General features: G+C 37.5%; 1 protein-coding gene across 2 annotated transcripts in view; it reads right to left on the bottom strand.

Annotated features, from left to right (window-relative positions):
• Positions 1-14,035, bottom strand: part of OXR1 (oxidation resistance 1) — a 458,954-nt gene extending 444,919 nt beyond the window's left edge. The window contains exon 1 of one of the 2 annotated variants that reach the window (XM_040262147.1): positions 13,969-14,035. The gene's annotated coding sequence lies outside the window, so the exon portion shown is untranslated. The remainder of the gene's footprint in view (positions 1-13,968) is intronic. The other variant, XM_040262149.1, reaches the window with a different exon arrangement.
• Positions 14,036-22,524: the final 8,489 nt, after the last annotated feature.

The raw sequence follows: 22,524 nt of genomic DNA on the forward strand, positions 1-22,524 counted from the left end.
GCAGGAGGAGAAGGGGATGACAGAGGATGAGATCGTTGGATGGCATCACCGACTCAACGGACACGGGTTTGGGTGAACTCCAGGAATTGGTGATGGACAGGGAGGTACGTGCTGCAGTTCATGGGGTTGCCAAGAGTCAGACGTGACTGAGCGACTGAACTGAACTGAACTGAACTGAACATTCTAGACTTCAAAATCCAGCTGAAAGGAATATGGTATTTTCATACGCTCATTTAGTTGAAACTATTTTGCCATTTAGTTATAAGCATAATAGAATTTCTGTAAAGTGATCTGACTTAAACAAAAGAAGTATTTTCACAACCTAGTGCGTACATAAACAGATGCTTTTGTATCTTTGAGGTGTTAAAATTCCATGAATATCGGCTTAAGGAACCTACCATATAATAAAAGTATGTTTTTACATACACTATACTTAAGATAATAAACATATAAAAATACTTGGAATAGGAAAGAAAAATGATTAAGGGTTTTTGACCACAAACCCTATTGAGTGATACTAAACATTATAGGATAATTTCAAACTGGGTGAGACCATTGGATTTTGTTTAAATGATGTACAGGTGATGAGGTACACATATATTCTAACTCCACTAAAATCATTTTAAGAAATAATAGGCATAAAGAGAAGAATAAAAGGCATTAAGTATGGAAAGAACATTTTTATGCCAAAGATTCAAAATAATTGTCAAGAAGATATTCGAATATTTTGAGTTTTACAGAGGGGCTTCTTTTTTATTATTAAGTATTAGTTGCTCAGTTGTGCCTGACTCTTTGCGACCCCATGGACTGCAGCCCTCCAGGCTCCTCTGTCCATGAGATTTTCCAGGCAAAAGTACTGGATTGGGTTGCCATTTCCTTCTCCAGGGGATCTTGCCAACCCAAGGATCAAACCCAGGTCTCCTGCACTGCAGGCAAATTGTTTACTGACTGAGCTATAAGGGAAGCCCATTTTAAAAATTATTACATCAAATCAAAGGCCTTTTCTTGCTTTCTGGTGCCCCTACAAACTAATACTGATATTCAAACCTAGATAGATTCCCACTCTGGTTGATCTTGTTTCCTTACAATTCTCATTCCAGAGCCCTGACTGCACTACAAAGTTCTGATTCTTCTCCATGGCCTGACATTTTCTTCCCCCTCTAACAATGTATCCAAATTCTTCAAGGATCAATACAAAGTCCAGATGCCATGAACTCCTATCTCATAGTTTTGGGTATCTCTGATCTCCCCTCTTTCTGAACTCATCTACATCTAATTAGCAATCAAAATACAATGAGCATTAAAAGGTATACATAACCTTTTCATGTACATATTATTTTTATTTGCCTAAATAAACTATAAGTTTGCAAAGGTCAGGAATTGTCTTTTATGTCCAAAAGTATCACGTATTCTTCAGATGTTAATAAACTAATGAAAAAAATGTAATATCTTGGCAGCAATATGATTTGAACAAGTGAAAAATAATGGTTCAAATATTAACTTCTTTTTTTTATTCTCATACTTGTATTATTAAAATTTCAGGACCTCCAAGACTTCAGGAGACTATAAGTCAATCTTTACCCTTAAAAGGATAAAAGGATATTCTATGGATTTATATCTATACCAAACTCTCTCTCTCTCTCCCTATCTACTATATACAAGTAACCTATATGCACATTTTTCTCCTGTACCTTGCTTTTTCACATATGTACATGATTATATGTACATTTCTGCACCTTGGTTTTTCACACATGTATTTCCTTATCCGGAGTAGGCAATGGCACCCCACTCCAGTACTCTTGCCTGGAAAATCCCATGGATGGAGGAGGCTGGTAGGCTGCAGTCCATGGGGTTGCGAAGAGTCAGATACAACTGAGCGACTTCACTTTCACTTTTCACTCTCATGCGTTGGAGAAGGAAATGGCAACCCACTCCAGTGTTCTTGCCTGGAGAATCCCAGGGACGGGGAAGCCTGCTGGGCTGCCATCTATGGGGTCGCACAGAGTTGGACACGACTGAAGTGACTTAGCATAGCATAGCATTTCCTGATCAATTCACATACAGAGATGCCTCATTGTCTTTAAGGATTATAAAGCATTTCACTGAATGGGTTTACTCTATTAGCCTGTCTCATAGCGAAGGAGATTCAGTTTACATCTGATATGCTGCAATTACAAGCTCTGCAGTGTATACCTATGTATCTATAGATGTAGATTACAATGCAGATGTTATGTTTGTGGCTGGTAAGGTTTGGAAGTAAGGTTTCTGGGTCAACTCTATGCATATTTTTACTTTTGAAAGATACAGGTAAATTGCCTTTTATAGAAGCTATACCAATTTGCACTCCTACAGGCAGAGTATAAGCTTAATCTTTCTGACTGTACTGCTTCTGAGAGTACCAACAAATGTGGTAGGTTTTATAGATACACTTCTTGAAGTGTATACATTGTTCAAATCAGAAGTACTACTGTTTTACACACCCAATTAATCCCTAAGCCTGGGTGATTCTACTTTTGAGATCTTTGGAACAAGTCCACTCTGGCTGTTTCTTTATTTTTAAAATAGGAGTGTTAATTGTCCTCTTAGCAAAAGATTATGGTGAGAATTAAAATAATAATGCATAAAAGGACTTAATATTGCCTGGCACATAGTAAGAGTTTAAAAACATGACAATGGAAATGATGATGATGATAATAATGATAACAGTAAGGAGACACTGATGATAACAGATGTCTGCCCCAGTACCTTTTAATTACTCTACTTTGCCCTCACAGTAAAGCCCAAAGTCGTTCGTATGGTTTATAAGACTTGAAGTGATCTGATTAACATAGATAGTCTTTCTTCCAAATTTTCCTAACCCTTAGGTGCAGCTCCCTCATAAGATTGTGTTCTTAAGCCACAATAACTTTTGGAAACAACAGTTTACCTCCTTTCAGTTCAGTTCATTCACTCAGTCGTGTCCGACTCTTTGCGACCCCATGAATTGCAGCACGCCAGGCCTCCCTGTCCATCACCAACTCCCGGAGTTTCACTCAGACTCACGCCCATCGAGTCAGTGATGCCATCCAGCCATTTCATCCTCGGTCATCCCTTTCTCCTCCTGCCCCCAATCCCTCCCAGCATCAGAGTCTTTTCCAATGAGTCAACTCTTCACATGAGGTGGCCAAAGTACTGGAGTTTCAGCTTTAGCATCATTCCTTCCAAAGAAATCCCAGGGCTGATCTCCTTCAGAATGGACTGGTTGGATCTCCTTGCAGTCCAAGGGACTCTCAAGAGTCTTCTCCAACACCACAGTTCAAAAGCATCAATTCTTCGGCCCTCAGCCTTCTTCACAGTCCAACTCTCACATCCATACATGACCACAGGAAAAACCATAGCCTTGACTAGACGGACCTTAGTCGGCAAAGTAATGTCTCTGCCTTTGAATATGCTATCTAGGTTGGTCATAACTTTTCTTCCAAGGAGTAAGCGTCTTTAATTTCATGGCTGCAGTCACCATCTGCAGTGATTTTGGAGCTCCAAAAAATAAAGTCTGACACTGTTTCCCCATCTATTTCCCATGAAGTGATGGGACCAGATGCCATGATCTTTGTTTTCTGAATGTTGAGCTTTAAGCCAACTTTTTCACTCACCACTTTCACTTTCATCAAGAGGCTTTTTAGTTCCTCTTCATTTTCTGCCATAAGGGTGGTGTCATCTGCATATCAGAGAAGGCAATGGCATCCCACTCCCCTACTCTTGCCTGGAAAATCCCATGGACGGAGGAGCCTGGTAAGCTGCAGTCTACAGGGTTGCTGAGGGTCAGACATGACTGAGCGACTTCACTTTCACTTTCAACTTTCATGCATTGGAGAAGGAAATGGCAACCCACTCCAGTGTTCTTGCCTGGAGAATCCCAGGGACGGGGAAGCCTGGTGGGCTGCCCTCTATGGGGTCACACAGAGTCGGACACGACTGAAGCGACTTAGCAGCAGCAGCAGCAGCATCTGAATATCTGAGGTTATTGATATTTCTTCCGGCAATCTTGATTCCAGCTTGTGCTTCCTCCAGCCCAGCGTTTCTCATGATGTACTCTGCATAGAAGTTAAATAAGCAGGGTGACAATATACAGCCTTGATGTACTCCTTTTCCTATTTGAAACCAGTCTGTTGTTCCATGTCTATTTCTAACTTGCTTCCTGACCTGCATACTTCCTTTACATAAGTCTATATTTCCCTCTAGATTGTAAGTTCCTTGAGAACAAACACCAAGTCTCAACACAACCTAGTAAACCTAAAGCCTATCACAGTGCCGGAGACGGAGAAGAAACATAATAAATGTATTTTAAAAAATAAAGAAATAAATGTCTGAAATAAAGAAATGTAAAATTCTACAGAATGCTGAACTAAAGCAGTGACTCTTTCCCTTTTAAACTATAAATATATCATTTTTTTATTTTGAGTTTTATTTACAGGTTCCAGACTTCTAAAATGTAATCACTTTTTAAACTGATTTTTTATGTTTCTTTGAAACTTGTATACAACAGGGAATAATAATTATGGGAACACTGAGGGGAAATCATTTCATTCTTCAAGTCTCTTTTGCTCCTCAATTTTATCCAAACCATGGCTTAGAAGGAAACTAACTAAACTAAGATCTTTCTGTTTGGATATGCAAAATGAGGTCAAACAAGGCTAATACTTTATCTACTTCTGGAATTATCACACAAAATCCCTAACAGGAGACAGGTGTCTCTCTCTAGAACAATTCTGTGATTAAGGTCAGCATGGCTATAGACCAAATAGCACAATTACCTTCCAAGTTGTTTTTATACCCAATTGATACTTGGCCCCCCAAATGCAGAAGGTTGGGAAATCCCACACATTACAACTTGATAACAGCACAGATGGTAACCTTGGAGACAAGCTAATGCAAAGCTTTATGTGTCCTTTCACTGTGCTGCAGCTGTCATTTTACTTGTATTAAAGCCATTTCATGGGAGATATTAGTATTCAATTGAGCATGTCAGTAATTGGTCTAAAAGCATTCATCACATGAGACTTGGCTCTATTTATGATTATCCTAAGTACCCACTTCCAAAATATCCCCTATGTTCACATTATAGGAAGTACTTATCATAAGAGAAATAAAAGGTTATGGGCCTTAGAGTAATTTTTAAATAAATTAACACACTAAACAAAGATCACCTTAAAAGAGTTTGAGATTACTTTCTTCAGAATAATTGACCATACCAGATATTATTAGGACTTTCTGAGGAAAATTCATTTTATTCTTATATGAACTACAATGATACATTTTACACCTGTGTTTTTGTGCTTTGATCTCATTTTCTTTCAAACCATAATATAGTCATAAGCTTCTCTGCTGCCTACATCTTCCAACTCTATCTCTTCCTAGTTCTTCCCCTCCATGTCCCTGATTCTGTACAATCTTTCCTATGACTTTAAACTCTTCCTCTTACTTCCTACCTTTACTAACAAACGCCATGAAATATTACCTGCATCGACTGCCTTCCCTTTTTCATCACCCACCTCTGCTTTCTACTTTCTACTCCAATAATCTCATCACCAGTCAACCGATTCCAATAGTCTTCTGTCAGATGCCATTTTCATTGTTCAATTGTCCTGAACTCTCCTTCTTTGACTTCTCGGATGCTGAAGCATCCAGGCTCTCCCAACCCTCTCTGTCCTTCACTATTCTATCATCTTTCCTCCATCTCCTTTATGTTCAAATTCTAAAAGTTTTATCTAATGTGATTTTCCCAGTACATGATTCACAAAATTCTATCTATGGATCTGATTTTTTTTTTCTGACTTCCAGAATCATTGTTTCTAGTTATTTATTAAACAGTTGACAAACCTTGTTTCTTGCTATTATTTTACCACTTAATAATATATCAACTCACTGTTTACTTTTTATACCTACTACCAGGACTGATGCTGAGGCTGAAACTCCAAGACTTTGGCCACCTCATTCCAAGACTTGACTCACTGGAAAAGACTCTGATGCTGGGAGAGATTGGGGGCAGGAGGAGAAGGGGACGACAGAGGATAAGATGGCTGGATGGCATCACCGACTCGATGGACATGAGTTTGGGTGAACTCCAGGAGTTGGTGATGGACAGGGAGGCCTGGCGTGCTGTGATTCATGGGGTCGCAAAGAGTCGGACATGACTGAACTGAGCAATTGGACTGAACTGAACCGAACCACCACCCAATTCAAGCTCCTATTATGCTTTGTCTTAATTATCTTTTTTCAAATAATTTTAAGTACCTGAAGACATATAAATAGATAATAAAGAATACTTTAAAACCTTAAGATGGACCACCAGCATTCTAATTGAAAAATAGATTTTTTAAAAGGTCCTTTGGCAGTTTAGTGTTTGATAAGGAATATATCATTGTCTGGAAAATACCTGAAGCCTATCCCTTGAGTGCTATTCTTCTCTGGTACGGTTTTCAAATCACTATCTAGAAATAGCTCCATTGGCTTTGAACTTGTCTCTGATCCTCAATCCATATTAGAAATTAATTTTACTAAGGCAAAGTACATATATACACAAATTCCTTATTTAGAAAACCTCAAATAAATCCCACCACCTAAATACTACACTTGGGGTCTTCTTCCATATTGTTTGGCCCTATTTTCTGGCTTGTCCTCACTCAGTTGGATTACCACCATTTAGTGAATTTGTTTTCACCCCCTGCTGCAGGCCTCACACAGCACTCTGTACATTATCAGTAGTCAAAAATATTAAATTGAAATCTCAGTTCAAAACTCAAATTTTTCAGATGTACCTTATTGTACCCAAGGGTAGCACTAACTATATAAGCCTCTTAAAATGTACGATACATCTGAACTGCCTAAGGTTCTTAGAATTTACAGTATTTTTTGTGAGTCCCTAAAGGTTCAGTCTCATGTGGATTGCCCATTAGAAAAGATTGACAAAACACAGTTTATTTAAGAACAGAAAGAATTTTTTCTAAATAAATCTTTCAAGTGAAAAAATATCGTAGGTACATTTAATAAATATTCCTGTAGTCTCAGAACATAAGCACTTTAGTATTCAGGATTAACTTGGGAGAAGTGGGGAAAACCAGCCTGTGAACACACTACAGTTTAGGAATGTAATATAGATGTTGATTTTCCCCTGAAGACTTGCCAAGCATGGCTTCCAGGCTCTTCATGGTTCAGCTCAGGTTACCTTGTTGATCCTCATCTCAAGCTACCCCCACCCTACAGGCCCCCTAAGGACTGACAACACGGTGCTTGGTTATCTCCTCAATAAACTGAATATGTTCATGATTATACGTTTTAGAACTAACAGACTGGTCATTATGTTCCTACTTGGGAATATCTCTCCCTTCCTGGTCCTGAAGATCTCTTTGTCCTGCAAAGTACAGCTCAAGTATTAATGCCCCCTTGTTATTTAAAACTTAGTAGAATGATGTCCCCTTCATGATGTCACCCTTCTCATGATATACCTATTTCTATTGCAATATTTTTCACGTTTCACTATTTGTCTGTTAAAGGTGAGCATTGTGTTTTAATAATATGATATTCTTTATCTAAGAAATAGTTTAAAAAAAAACATGGACTGAAGATTCTAGCCATGGGTGTGAGGAGCATCTTGTGTTTTAACAGATGGACGGACAATCAGAGTGGAGATATAGTAATATTACTTTAAAAAATATATTTAAAATATTTAAAATATATATATATTTCTTTCAGTTCAGTTCAGTTGCTCAGTCGTGTCCGATTCTTTGTGACACCATGAATCGCAGCACGCCAGGCCTCCCTGTCCATCACCAACGCCCGGAGTTCACTCAGACTCATGTCCATCAAGTCCGTGATGCCATCCAGCCATCTCATCCTGGGTCGTCCCCTTCTCCTCCTGCCCCCAATCCCTCCCAGCATCAGAGTCTTTTCCAATGAGACAACTCTTCGCATGAGGTGGCCAAAGTACTGGAGCTTCAGCTTTAGCATCATTCCTTCCAAAGAAATCCCAGGGCTGATCTCCTTCAGAATGGACTGGTTGGATCTCCTTGCAGTCCAAGGGACCTTCAAGAGTCTTCTCCAACACCACAGTTCAAAAGCATCAATTCTTTGGCGCTCAGCCTTCTTCACAGTCCAACTCTCACATCCATATGTGACCACTGGAAAAACCATAGCCTTGACTAGGCAGACCTTAGTCGGCAAAGTAATGTCTCTGCTTTTCAATATGCTATCTATGTTGGTCATAACTTTTCTTCCAAGGAGTAAGCATCTTTTAATTTCATGGCTGCAGTCACCATCTGCAGTGATTTTGGAGCCCCCAAAAATAAAGTCTTACACTGTTTCCACTGTTTCCCCATCTATTTCCCATGAAGTGATACATGTTTAGTGGTCTATAATTTAAAATCTTAGAGTTTAGAAACATTGCCCAATTTATTCCTCCATGCTCTAGGCAGAATTAATTGCTGTCAATTAAGAACCCCTATTACTGCCTATAAATGTTTAAAAATCAGAAGGGTAACCTGGTCTGTAGCATCTGCCAATTTCTGTCATGTAGATAATTCAACTTTAAGGGAGCAATTTCAATCTACCAATGTGGCATCACTGAAAGGAAAGTTGGGAAGCAATGCTTATTACTGGTCCTCAGGCGCCATGCTGGTGTGGGCTGGTAAACAACCTGGATATGGAGTACAAGGCGTGGAGAAAGTGAGCAAAGGGGGAAAGCTGACACAAATTATTAAAAAATGCAAATAGAAACACTGAAGAAAATTCTTGGAGAGAAGAGGTCAGGTCAATAATAGATGGAAGGATGAAGCCAATACAGAAAAAAGAAACAAAACTTTATCTGAGGCTTGACAAAAAGAGATGAGGTTGGTTATAGACAGGAACATTTTTAGGTACGGGATGGGAAACTGTGGTACTTAAGACTAAGAGAGTTCAGAGTTTCCCATACCTTTTAACAGTAGGAAGCTAAGCAATTGGGCAGTCCTGGACTGTCAAGATAGATGAGCTCACGTGGAGTGTAGGAGCAGATGGTGATCAGGAGCAAGTACTAAATACATGTGTATGTGTGCACGCATATAGTTGATGTTCTTACCCATCTATCCCTACTAGACTGAACTCCTCCAGAGAAATAAAAGTAACTTTTTAACCTTTGTTTCCTTGACATATATTGCCTAGCTCTTTTTGTTTTCTTTTAACGTTATTCTTTTTTTTTTTTTTAACTTTGTATTGAGATATAGCCAATTAGGGCTTCCCTAGTGACTCTGATGGTAAAGAATTAACAGCACTGATAGCTTCAGATGAACAGCAAGGGATTCAGCCATACCTAAAGATGTATCCATTCACCTCCAAACTTCCCTCCCATCTAGGCTGCCACATAACATCAAGCAGAGTTCTATGTGTGATACTGGAGGTCCTTGTTGGATTATCCATTTTAAACATAGCAGTGTGTACATGTCTTGATAAGTAGACACAGACTGAATGATCAAATAAACACAGAAAAAATAAGTATTTCTAAAAGGATGTTCTATTTTAAATATCCTTTATTTTTCAATCTCATTCAAATACAATTAACTAGAATTTAAATATCATGATTATGGTATTTGCTGTTGTTGTAGACAAGAGAGCATTTACTTGGGAAAGAATTACCTTAGTCCCAATAAAAAAATTTAAGTAATGTATTGCTCATAAAAGAGATTATATACACATAGATGACATAAAACATAGGAATCTCTCTCCCCTTTTTATAGGATATGTAGAACAGTACTTTTAGTATAAAAGCTAAAATATTTTCAATGCTCTTGTGTTAAATAAACTATTTAAGCTTAGCTCTATCACTTAATGTCTTTATTCACAGTTCATATTTGCTTATTTCTGCAGTATGAATAATGCAATTTTATGTAATATATCTTTGAGATTACAGTAAGATTTGCTATAAATGTTTTGCAAATATCAATAAAGGTTGAATAAAACAGTGGCTTTAAGAGAAAACGTTTGAGAGATATCTAAGATTGTAATAGGCAGTATAAATTTATTGCAGTTTACGTCATTGCTTTCTGCTGTGTTCCCTGGTGCTTTTGTGTTCTTTATTAATTCATCCATTCATTGATTCTTTGGACCATATTTAAACGACTGTTACTTGAGAGGCATTGTTCTACAAGCCAGGATTATAACAACAATTTAAAAAAAAAAAAACAAAGAAAAAGCTGCTGTCCTCATGTGGTTTAATATCACAGTATAGGAAAAAGATTACAGCAACAAATAATAAAGAAGAAATGATAAATGCTGTGAGGAAAAGCAGAGTAAGGCAAGAGGCCTGCGTGTGATATGGTGGTCAAGTAATGTCAATCTAAGGAGGTGACATCTGGACAAAAAAAATATATATATAAGGGAATAATTGAATCTTTCTAAAGTACTTATGGATTTTGAAGAATTTTTCAAAGTTACATCAAAAATAAAAGTAGGGAATACAGCAGCTCAAGTAAAACTTATAAAGCATATTATTATACTTACTTTTGCTTTCTTAAATGGAATAAGCCAAAGAAAATTTATTGGTGACTTGAGTGGCAGATCATTATTATGATCCATTTAAATCAGAAGCTTTTCTTTCCTTTCCCCAACTGACAGCTGCTCCAATTACAACCTATCAATTGACTGCTGCTAATTGCTATGGTATGGAAAACTAGACATACAGTTAAAAGGATTCAGTGAGAAAACAGTTAAAACATTCTAACTGATGGCCTTAATGCTTGCCTATAGAGAAGAAGTATTGGTGGTAGGCTTACAAAAGTTCTTTCCTTAACTCTGAAAATTTGTGTTTGTCAACTGACTCAGAAAAGAAACATATAGATAAAAGATATGATTTACATATGAGATCACAAAAGCTAATATTTATTAAGTGCTTACCCTATTTCAGACTTTATTCTAAGCACTTTATCTTGATTCCTCTTTCAAAAACTAAGCATGCTCTCTCAGTTTGTCTGGGAAATGGGGAGAAAAGTAATACCCTCTTCAGAGTTTTACTGACAAATTTATCATTTACCATCTATTATACAGCAAAGAAAAATTATATTTTTATCAGAAGGAAGATAGAATAATATATAAAGACTCTCAGACAGAAATGAACTTGTGTTTTAGATACTGGAAAAGCCCAGTATGACTCAATCAATGTGTGTGTGTATGTTCAGTCATGTCTGACTCTGCGACCCCATGGACTGTAGCCTGACAGGCTCCTCTGCCCATGGAATTTTTCAGGTAAGAATACTGGAGTGAGTTGTGGTTTCCTCCTCCAGGGGATCTTCCCAACCCAGGGATTATATCTGCGTCTCTTGCGTCTCCTGCTTTGGTTAGGTGGATTTTTAACCATTAGTATCACCTGGGAAGCACAACTCATTCAATATGTATTCAATATATCTAAATAGCAGTATGTGCCACATGCCAGAATATTACTGGTTATCTTTTGTTAAATTTGTCAGTGGCTATATTTGCAGAACACATGCAGTGAGGGAGTAACTACCAAATAGCAAGATTTCAAATCAGTTTCCCAATGTGGAAACAGAAAACCTAAGTCTGTTCTTAAAGAAAACATGAAATGCAAAATATGAATCTCCCTTTAAGAAGAGAAACAGCTTTAACAGAAAACTGAAAAAGAAATCACTTTAGTTAGGTGCTATGTGTAAATTCCTTCTTTTGAGGATGAGGATAGCTTGAGAGGACAGAGAGTATTCACAACTCTATTTGCTAAAAGGTAGATTAAGACCACATTCGACATTAAAGAGAGAGGGAGAGAGAGACGCAGTATGACAGCAGGGAAGCACATATCTCCTCTCCAAACAGTCATTCTTTGAATAGATTTCAAGAAGAATAAAATATGTTGGGAAAGTGAAAGTCTCTCAGACGTGTCTGACTCTTTGCGAGCCCATGGACTATACAGTCTACAGAATTCTCCAGGCCAGAATACTGGAGTGGGTAGCCTTTCCCTTCTCCAGGGGATCTTCCCAACCCAGGAATTGAGCCCACGTCTCCCACATTACAGGCAGATTCTTTACCAGCTGAGCCACCAGAGAAGCCCAAAATATGTTTTACAGAATTTCAAGTTATAAAGCATGGATGGTTCAGGGTATACTGACAGTTAATGTCAATATACCTGTAAATCATTTCAGATATAACAACTTACAGTGAAAACTCTGAGATTTTCCATTGAAGAGTAAGGGTTTTTTTTTTCCCCTAAAGCTATAGGAAGCCAAATTAGTTTTTAGTTTCTGAGACAGTTATTACAACGTTATTTAAATACTGAAACACAAATGCTTCTGATAGTACTTGAAGCCAAACATGATATGAAGTTCTGTTTATACTTCAACATAAGGTAAAGGTGATTAATTCAATTTAAAATGGAGACTTTATACTTCTACTTTCTTTCTTTGGAGAAATATTTTCTTCTATCCCTTATAACTTGACAGAAAAAGTATGATGTCAAGAACACTTATGTTTGGAACTCTGAGACATTTAGGACTTTGTATAACAAATTCTGACAATGTTTAAATAATTTTTAAAGTCAGATCAATAGAGCACCTAAGAGTTGTTACATAATGAAAGTTTTCTATGTGCACAACGTTACAAAGTTCAGAGACAGGTTCTACTCCAAGATGATATCAGAAACCTGTGTGACCCTACTCCTTTAAGGAGCAGCAACCTCTGTCTCTATCTGTAAAACACGGAAGATGAACTACGTCACCTGCCTGAACTAGTTCATAAAATGTCAAGCACTATTCCAATAATCTTTATCATTTATTACCATTGTTACCTCAGGTAAAAAGTTTTAAAATTCTAGGATTGGGCTAATAAAGCTCTTTGGAATAACTAATAAAATTTGAATCCCTAAATATGAAATTATATTTCATATAATATTAACATTAAATGTATTTTGTTGTATTCCAGTTATTAGGTATATGACGATATGTTCATCAGATATTTAATTACTTAGAAGGCCATAGTCATGAGTCATGCTTTAATAGTAAGTAATACAGTTTACTTTGTATTTCTCTTCTTGCCTTTCTCTGTTTCTGTCTCTCCTGCTTTGCACAGAGACACACACACACACACAAATATATTGCTTCCCTATTTTTAGAAAAATTAGTAAATCAAGTATTTAATATTCTACTAGGTATGTCCTATGCTTCAGTGACAATCTGTGTTTAGAAAAGTTTTGGATTCTTGAAAAAACTAATTTCGACAAATGTTGGCATATGTAGCTGAAATACACAACAAATAATTTAGAGAAAGAAATTTTAAGTTTTCTTCATTTACTGACTTTTCTCCCCTCTCTATTTCTCAGTTTATGTTGCTGTCACATGTGACATAAGCTCTTACTTTCAGTTTTCTTATTTCAGTCAATAAGCCAACATCATGTACAGAACACATCTGGACTAGAAAACTATTTTCTTAGAGTAATAATTTCTTCCAAATTGTTTTTATTCATTAAGTATGACATCTGATAGAGATATTTTGGACTTAAAAATCATAACTAAAATCTCATCAGGAAACAGCAAGAATATTCATGAATTATCTCTGTGCTTCTATGTTAATTAGAAAACTAAATAAGTCATGCTTTATAATGCAGAGATTGTTCTCAATTTAAAAATTGACTAAGCATAGCTTCTGGATGTTAAATGTTAACATATCTGTAAAATACAAATACAGCTTTCCTTATGAAGGGTTTATAATATCCTATCATTATGCTATAGACATTTGCTTAACAACATTTGAATTAAGCTCTTTGCCTAAATGACAGTTGCCAGCATAAGCCATTGGTTTATGTCAACATTCCCAGGTCATTAAAGAGTCATTCCAGCCTAATGTTTATAACAAGAAGTAATAGGAAGTTTTGTCAGCCTTCGACACTGCCAAAAATTCTCCAATTTGGTTTTCATTTCCTACAAAGAACTGTAGAGGAGTTCACCAAGAATAAAATACCTTCAGAAGAGGAAGCTGAAGTCAACGTAGTGGGCCTTGCCAGTGTCCCTTCCCAAATCCAGTTAGTAATAAGACTCTGCAGGGAGGAGGAACCTGGCAAAAATAAAAACGTGCTCTAAATTAGTTAAAGCTGATGGACACAATGCGATTCAATGAGTTGGTTTGAATTCAGGCACAAGTCCACAAGTGAAACATATTAAACAGAAATCACTGGGTTAGTTAGACTGGGAAACCAAATCCCTCAATGACCGGAGGTAGGTCACTTGCCCCCAAGGGAGTAATTCACAGCCATCATTCAGGGCAGCCTGCTGAAACACCCCCAGTCTCTGACTTTGCCACTGGAACTGCTGAATGCCCGCATCACATCTCATCTGCTCTTCTTCCCAACAGCACACAATGGACACCTCAGTGTCCTTGGGGATGCAGGGGATGCCAGATAATACCTAGTCCTCACTGTCAGTGTGCACCTGTCCGACCTGCATAAACTGTGATCTTGTCACCTGCTTTTCCGCTAGCCTTCCTCACCCCCTCCCTTCTTCCCAATGGGTCTAAGGAAAATGGGATTGGTGCTAAAGTCAACTTTTCTATTCATATCTTGTGAATCTGAATTACCTATGTAAAAACTCAGTCTTTAAGAGAAAAATCAAAGATCCTGAACCTAGTTCTAATTCTTGACCCCAAGAATTAGTGCGTAATCAGATGAGGAACTAAATAATCCAGGAAATCATTTAGCTCAAATTACATGCTTTAATATTACTTCACTGAATAGACTGCCATAGAGACTGTAACCAAGTGGGCACAATGAGGTGAAGGAGGAGAACAGACACAAAAGGTCCAAACTGCCATGTCTGCCCATGGAAAAGAGTTTGTGAAAGACGCAGCCTTTAATTCTGGTGGTGACTAAGGCAGTCTGAATCTAATAGTAGGCATTCATTCAAATATTTCTCAGTATTGACTGCAGATCCCTGTTCAGTTTGGGATAACCAGAAATCAAAGAAAGACCTGATCGCAAGGAGTTCAAGGTGCAGTGTGGGTGGCAGAGACGAAAACGTGCAGCTAAAGTATGACGTAACTGTATGCCTGGGGATTAGAAGAGGAAAGGGGAGGATATACAGCCATGGGTCAGGTCGAGGAAAGGCAGGTCTGGGTGAGCTTCCTAAAGGTCAAGTCAGAGTTTACGAAAACTGCCAACTGAGGCACTTTGAGTGACAGAAGAAACATATGCCAAGGTCACTGAGAGAGCATGGCATGTTGACATGGTTAGGAATGGGTATGGCATAAAAGGTATGTGTGTGCCTGTGTGTCTGTGTGTCTAGGGTGAGATGTGAGATGAAACGGGAAAGGTAGGCATGATGTTCCAAAAAAAGATGTTAGCTAAAGTTTTTTTAGTGTTAGGTAAACACTTAAAACACAAGCAAGCAAAACAAAAATAAGCTAAAATTTTTCAATATTAAAAAATTTTTGCATGTCAAAGAGCACTGCAAAGAAAATGTAAAGATACCCCACAGAATAGGAGAAAATATTTACAAAGTAGAGCTGTTTAGGCTTTAGCATTCACAATATATAAGAACTGTTACAACCAATAAAAAAAAATGCATCCAATTAAAATTGAGGCAATTAACACATTTAAATGTTGGCGAGAATGTTTAGAAATTGGAGCTCTCGTATCTTGTTGATGAAAAAGTGAAAACGTGGAAAACAGTTGGACAGTTACTCCAAAATTTAAACACAGTTTTACTACATGACCCAGCAATTCCACTCCTAGGTATTTATACAAAAGCGTTGACAGCATGATTCACACAAAAACTTACAACAAACGTTCACAGCACTGTTTTCATGATAGGCAAAAGTGGAAGGAAGTTAAATGTCTATCAACTGAGAAGAGGGTAAACAAAATGCAGCATACCCATACAACCGTACAAAGGAACACTGCTCAGCCACAAAAAGAAAGGAAGTACTGAGACATACCCAGATGAACCTTGAAAACTTTATGCTGAGTAAAAGATACAGACAGAGGAAGTCTCATGTTGTACAATTCAATTTATATGAAATGTCCAGAATAGACAAATCCACAGTGACAGAGAGCAGATTATAGTTACCAGGAACCAGGAAAGAACAGAAAGTGACTGCCAATAGGTATGGAATTTCTTTTGTGAATGATGCAAATGTTCTGGAATTAGCAGTGATGGTTGTACAGTTTTTTGGTTTTTTTTAATATATTAAAAAACTACTGATTCTATACTTTAAAGGGGTGAATTTTATGGCAAACATTTTATTTTGATTAAAAATACATTCAATGTGTTGCCAAAGGAAATGTAAACTCCACAGACATGACATGGTAAGTTTGAGTCTCAATTATAAGGTACAAGTCTCCAAAACTCAATTTTATCTTTCTTGGCTTTTCCCATGATCAGCCCTTGTACTATAAATGCACTCAATTTCTGACCAACAAATTATGTAGGAATCAGTAAAAATCTAATTTGTTATGATAAGTATGGTAAATTTCCTCTTTTTTATATGGAAACTTACTGACATCTAGAAAACAAGATGCAAATTAATTCCAATACACTGCATGCAGAATGGTAAAGAGCACAGAAACTCTGATATTGCATATAGAACGTGTTAAAGAAATATCAAGTAGACATGAAATACAGACCCAGGAGGTGACTTAGGGTAGTGACTGTTGTTGTTGTTCAGTTGCTAAGTCATATTGATTCCTTGTGATCCCATGGACCGTAGCCCATCAGGCTCCCCTGTTCATTGGATTTCCCAGGCAAGAATACTGGAGTAGGTTGCCATTTTCTTCTTCAGGGGATCTTCCCAACCCAGGGATTGAACCCGTCTCCTGCATTGACAGGCAGATTCTTTACCACTGAGCAACAAGAGTAGTGCTACCCCCAGTACAATTCACAGATCTCTGCTTAATCAAAGAAATGTTAGTTACCAGTCTGCACTGACATAGAAGCATGGACCAGAATGAAAAACATTAATTTGTTACGATAAGCGTGGCAAGTTTCTTAAATAAACATGGCAAGATCTTAAGTGTCAGTTTTTCTTCTATAATATTTTTAAAAGTGGAGATCCAACTGGAAAAATATCCAACTAGAAGAAGAAATACAACAAAAACAGATTCTTAAAACAGTATATGCACAGCTCTAATTTTGAAGCTGTTAATTTATCATGTTAGCCTAAACTTTCCCTTGTTCAGTTCAGTTCAGTCGCTTAGTCCTGTCCAACTCTTTGCAACCCCATGAATCGCAGCACGCCAGGCCTCCCTGTCCATCACCAACTCCCGGAGTTCACTCAGACTCACGTCCATGTGGTAGTCACTGTTATTTTGCTACTTTGCATGAAGTTTTGAATTGTCCAATACCACCCCGAAACCACAGATGAGTCACTTAGATTACATTCAGTTCAGTTCAGTTGCTCAGTCATGTCCGACTCTTTGCGACCCCATGAATTGCAGCACGCCAGGCCTCCCTGTCCATCACCAACTCCCAGAGTTCACTCAGACTCGCGTCCATCGAGTCCGTGATGCCATCCAGCCATCTCATCCTCAATCGTCCCCTTCTCCTCCTGCCCCCAATCCCTCCCAGCATCAGAGTCTTTTCCAATGAGGCAACTCTTCGCATGAGGTGGCCAAAGTACTGGAGTTTCAGCTTTAGCATAAACTTTCCCTTGATACCCTCCCATATTGGCTTCCCAAATCCTGAATACATGACTTGGTTCTATAAATTCCCTAATCCAAAGAATGTTGTCATTTATTTTATGAGAAAACAAAAAGGAAAAGAAATTACTGTACGGGGAGTTGGGACCGAAGGAGAGGAGTGGTACACACACCCCATCCTTTCTAAGAAATAAATATAACAAATGGTGCCCAAAGTATTCCGTTAACGATATTTATGTAGTGTTTCCTATCACAAATTACAAAGAATAAAATGCTGTCCAAATGGAAATTAGAGACATTCTTTCTGTAATTCTCACAAATAACTTCAAAGCCATCACTTATTACATTATAGCTTTATTAAAAAGCTAATACAAGATATGTTTAACATAATTTTATAACTTAATTCTAAAATGCATCTAAGATACTGTAATTGCAATGAATTAGTAAAGAAAAATGTATTTGTATAAGTGTTTCCATGACAAGTTAATCTATGGTGACAAAATTTTTACTTGTGAAAAACATTTGAAGCAATTTTTCAAATATTTCATTTCAATCAACAAATGGAAAATACCTAACCATATCTGTAAAAAGATAACTTTAAAATGTTTTGTTGATATTAGACAATTAGAATATACTACTTTTTTTTTTTGGTCACCGGATGAAATGTTTGTTTACTTGAAGATCAAAGTTAAAATGAACTTAAATATTTATAAAGTAGAGTAAATAATATTGGAGTAGCAGTTCATAAACAGACAAATAACAAGTAGGTCTTGAACAAGACAGTTAGTTATTGTACTTCTGTGATTCTGAGCAACTCACCAACACTAAATCACAGCAATATGCAAATAAAGCAACTTCAAAGTCTAAGAGATATTTACAGTGAAACTTAGTTCCTCTTGTACTTCATACTTTTCCCTCTTTAACTAACATTTTTAAAACCAGCCAGTTACCACTTAACAAAATTAGCTTCTGGAGATCAGAGAATTATTATTTTTTCTGAGTCCTCAGAAAAAGTTGCCAGAAACAACCACATATTTTTGTAGTAGAAATGTTTCTACTGTATTTTACTGTGTGATCCAATCACTTTGGTTGAATGCTTCAAAACTGATCAAATAAAAGTGCCTCTAGCTCTTCATACCTTGATGACACAGCCCAGTGACGTCAACAGGAGTCACCTGCACTTATACGGAATCATGCTGGTTCAGTATGATTTGCTCCCAAGCAGCAAAGGTGGGGTCTTGAGAGACTAAGCCATAGGCAAGTCTTAATGCTACTTATCAGGTAACCAAAGCACATTCAGAGAACTTTTACCCATGAGACGATTATCTTCTTTTCCCTTTTAATTTCATAAATGAGCATATTTTCCCTTTTTAGGGTATCAAATGTTAAGTGTCTGTCTGTTGTAACAGATAGTTTGGTCAGAGATAGTTGAGAAGGGTTGTGATTTAAAAAAAAAAATCACTGACTTAGCCCAAAGAACCTATTCCACAACACTTGGCTATCTAGGGTGAAGTAGTTTTTTTTCCAGAGGCTTCTACCTTACCCAACTATAATGCCAAACTGAAAGCAAATACTAATACTTGAAGGAGCTAATTTTATTTTCAGGAATGAACAGCTGTCCTCATTCAACATTATTTCTTAAAAGTCTTCAAAAAGGTGCCTGGCATTGTATTAAGAACTGGAGCTCCAAGTAAGACATAATACTAATCTTTAATCACTCAACCTTGGGGAAACAGAGGAAGCAGAATGTATAAAGGCCAAGATTTATAAAACAGAATGGCAACTCAGGAAATAAGTCTGTGACTAAATCACAGGGCAGATATAGGGGAATGGCCCAAAGATGAGGCTAGGAACAGAGATAGAATTCATAGTGTGGCCAATACTTATTAAGGACGAACTAGATGCCAACAGTGCAAAAGGGTTCCCTTTTCTCTATATCCTTGCCAACATTTGTTATTTCTTGTCCTTCTTGATAACAGCTTGGTGTAGCTACTATGGAACACAGTATGGAGGTTTCTCAAAGAATTAAAAATAGATCTACCAAATGGTCAAGCAATTCTCCTACTAGGTATCTATCTGAAGAAAATGAAAACACTAACTCAAAAAGATATATGCACCCTGTATTCATTGTAGCATTATTTACAATAGCCAAGATGTGGAAACAACCTAGGTGTCTATCAGTGGATGAATAGATAAAGATGTGGAGTCCATGCAATGGGACTCTAAGTCACAAAAAAGTATGAAATCTTGCCATGTTGGACTACATGGGTGGACTTTGTGGGTATAATGCTAAGTAAATCAGAGAAAGACAGATACTACATGATTTCACTTATAAGTGGGATCTAAAAAACAAAAGAAACAATAAATAAATAAAAACAAAAAGAAAACTCAGGCAAAATAAAACAAAACTCATAGATACAGAGAACAGACTGGTGGTTGCCAGAGGGGAGGATGATGGAGGGAGTGAAATGGATGAAGAGGATTAAGAGGTACACAGTCTTAGCTATAAAATAAATGTCATGGGGATTTTAAGTACAGCATAGAGAACAGAGTCAATAATATTGTATTAACTTTGTACAGTGACAGACGGTATCTAGACTTATTGTAGTGATTATTTCACAACATACACAAATGGCAAATCACTATGTTATACACCTAAAACTAATGTAATATTGTATGTCAACTATACCTCAATAAAAATCTAACTATATGCCAGCTGCTGTGGTAAATGCCAGATATATTTTTTTCTCATTTAATCATTGCAAAACAAGTCTATAAAAGCAGACCTTATTTTGATCACCCGATTATAGATGAGGAGGCTGAGAAACAAAGAAGGTGTGTAAACGGATACCTGTGTTACCCAGTTAATAAGCAGAACTATGATTTGACTGTGACTCCAAGATTCCAGGTAGCTCAGACGATAAAGTGTCTGCCTACCATGTGGGAGACCCGGGTTCGATCCCTGGGTCGGGAAGATCCTCTGGAGAAGGAAATGGCAACCCACCCCAGTACTCTTGCCTGGAGAATCCCATGGACAAAGGAGCATGGTAGGTTCCTACAGTCCATGGGGTCACAAAGAGTCGGACACAACTGAGAGACTTCACTCATTCCAAGATCCCAAAGTCTATGCCTAAAATAAAGGGCCTTGTGTAGAAAAACAAGTTTTGCTTCTTTCTTGTGTCTGACTCTGCAGTTCCATGGACTGCAGCCTGTCCCCACTCTGAAGAATGCTACCTGATAGAACACAAACACGATACACACATTACTCCAATGTAGTCTGTTTATATTCTTTAGTTCTGAATAGGCAGCATGATTAACTGTGGAGTGATTTTTAAAAATATTTTATGTATTTCTTGATTTCTTTAGTTTCTGTGGGTCTTAGCTGCAGCATGCAGGAGCTTTTGTTGCAGTGCACGGACCCCTCTAGTTGGGGCACTTGGGCTCCAAAGCATGTGGGCTCAGTAGCAGTGGTCTGTGGGCTCAGTTGTTCCGCAGCATGTCTTAGTTTCCCAACCAAGGATCAAACTCCCATCCCCTGCATTGCAAGGCAGATTCTGAAACACTGGACCACCAGGTAAGTCCCAGCAGTGATTTGAATGGAGGGGAAAACATGCTCTGACATTTGGAGAATCATATCTGAGCTGCCCATGATTCCTAGAGATTTAGATCACTTTGAAGATATTTTAAAATTTAAGTAACTGACCTGAAGAACTGTTAGTTGAGAGATTTGTTATGTGCACTCCCAGATTGACGCCTGGCATCACAAAGACCCGAACTGGACATGGGAGTCTGTTACTGCTGGTCACCTTGTCCTCCTGTGTAAGAACCTCCTGTCCCCTAGCCAGGCCAGTTCCTCTTTCCCCGCTCAGTAAGACACTCAACTCATATTAATCAGAGCTTCTCATCCTTTGGGAGGCAAACTTATCCAAGGGTATGCACGTGGAGAGAATGGCCAAATATAACCCTTCTGAAGAAATTAAACATCAGGGGGAAGAGAATCATAGTCTTTTCTCTGTAAATGTGAACTATGAGGCCTGGAACTAAGGACCATCTCTGTTGCCACCTGTTACTCAAAAATGGATGTCAAAGTAAGAAGTGAGTAAAGGTGAGAGAGACACGCATGCATCCAGGATATTCGTGCTATTGGGTGAAGCCCTGGCTGTACCATGCTTGAATCACTACCACCACCTTTACCTTTCCCATTCCTTTCTCAGTTAAGCTAATTTGATTTGAATTTCTGCCACTTGCAGCTGAGAGTCCTGATTACCAATGCAAGAACAGCAATAAATTAGCTTCCTCTTTGAAAACACAAAATAATAGAATATTGGTTAAAAATAACTATATTATATAATGAAATAAACTCATTATCAGTAGATTAACTTGAATTATGAACTGATATTTATCATTCCTTTGGCACTGAGTAACCAACTTTGGAGAACCTTAAGAGAGAAAACCACAAGGATCCTTTTTTTGAAGAATCATTTATGATGAAAGCTAACAGGAAAAAGCTAGTATATCTCAACATTTAAAACAATGTAAAGAGTTGCATTTAGCAAGGCACATTTTCAGTTGAGCACAATGGAAAATATGAGTGAATATAACATTTCATGAATTATGCATTATATCAGAACATCATTTGGTAAGCATTCTGACCTCTGCTTTTCTGTTCTGGTGTCTCTTGTAGTCCCGATTAATCAGGAAAGAAATTAGCATGGTAGATAACAGATAATGGTAGAATTAAAGACAGGAAGTTGAAAACCCTTATAGTACTTTAACATTTAAAAGCATGAAATTAGTTTTGAAATTAAGATGAAATCAAAGAGTAGGAGCAAGAAGTAACCTCTTTCTAGTTCAAGCTATAATTTTTAAGAGGACATAAAATTGCTCTC

This window comes from Oryx dammah, unplaced genomic scaffold, assembly GCF_014754425.2.
Source record: "Oryx dammah isolate SB20612 unplaced genomic scaffold, SCBI_Odam_1.1 HiC_scaffold_19, whole genome shotgun sequence".
NCBI lineage: Eukaryota > Metazoa > Chordata > Mammalia > Artiodactyla > Bovidae > Oryx > Oryx dammah.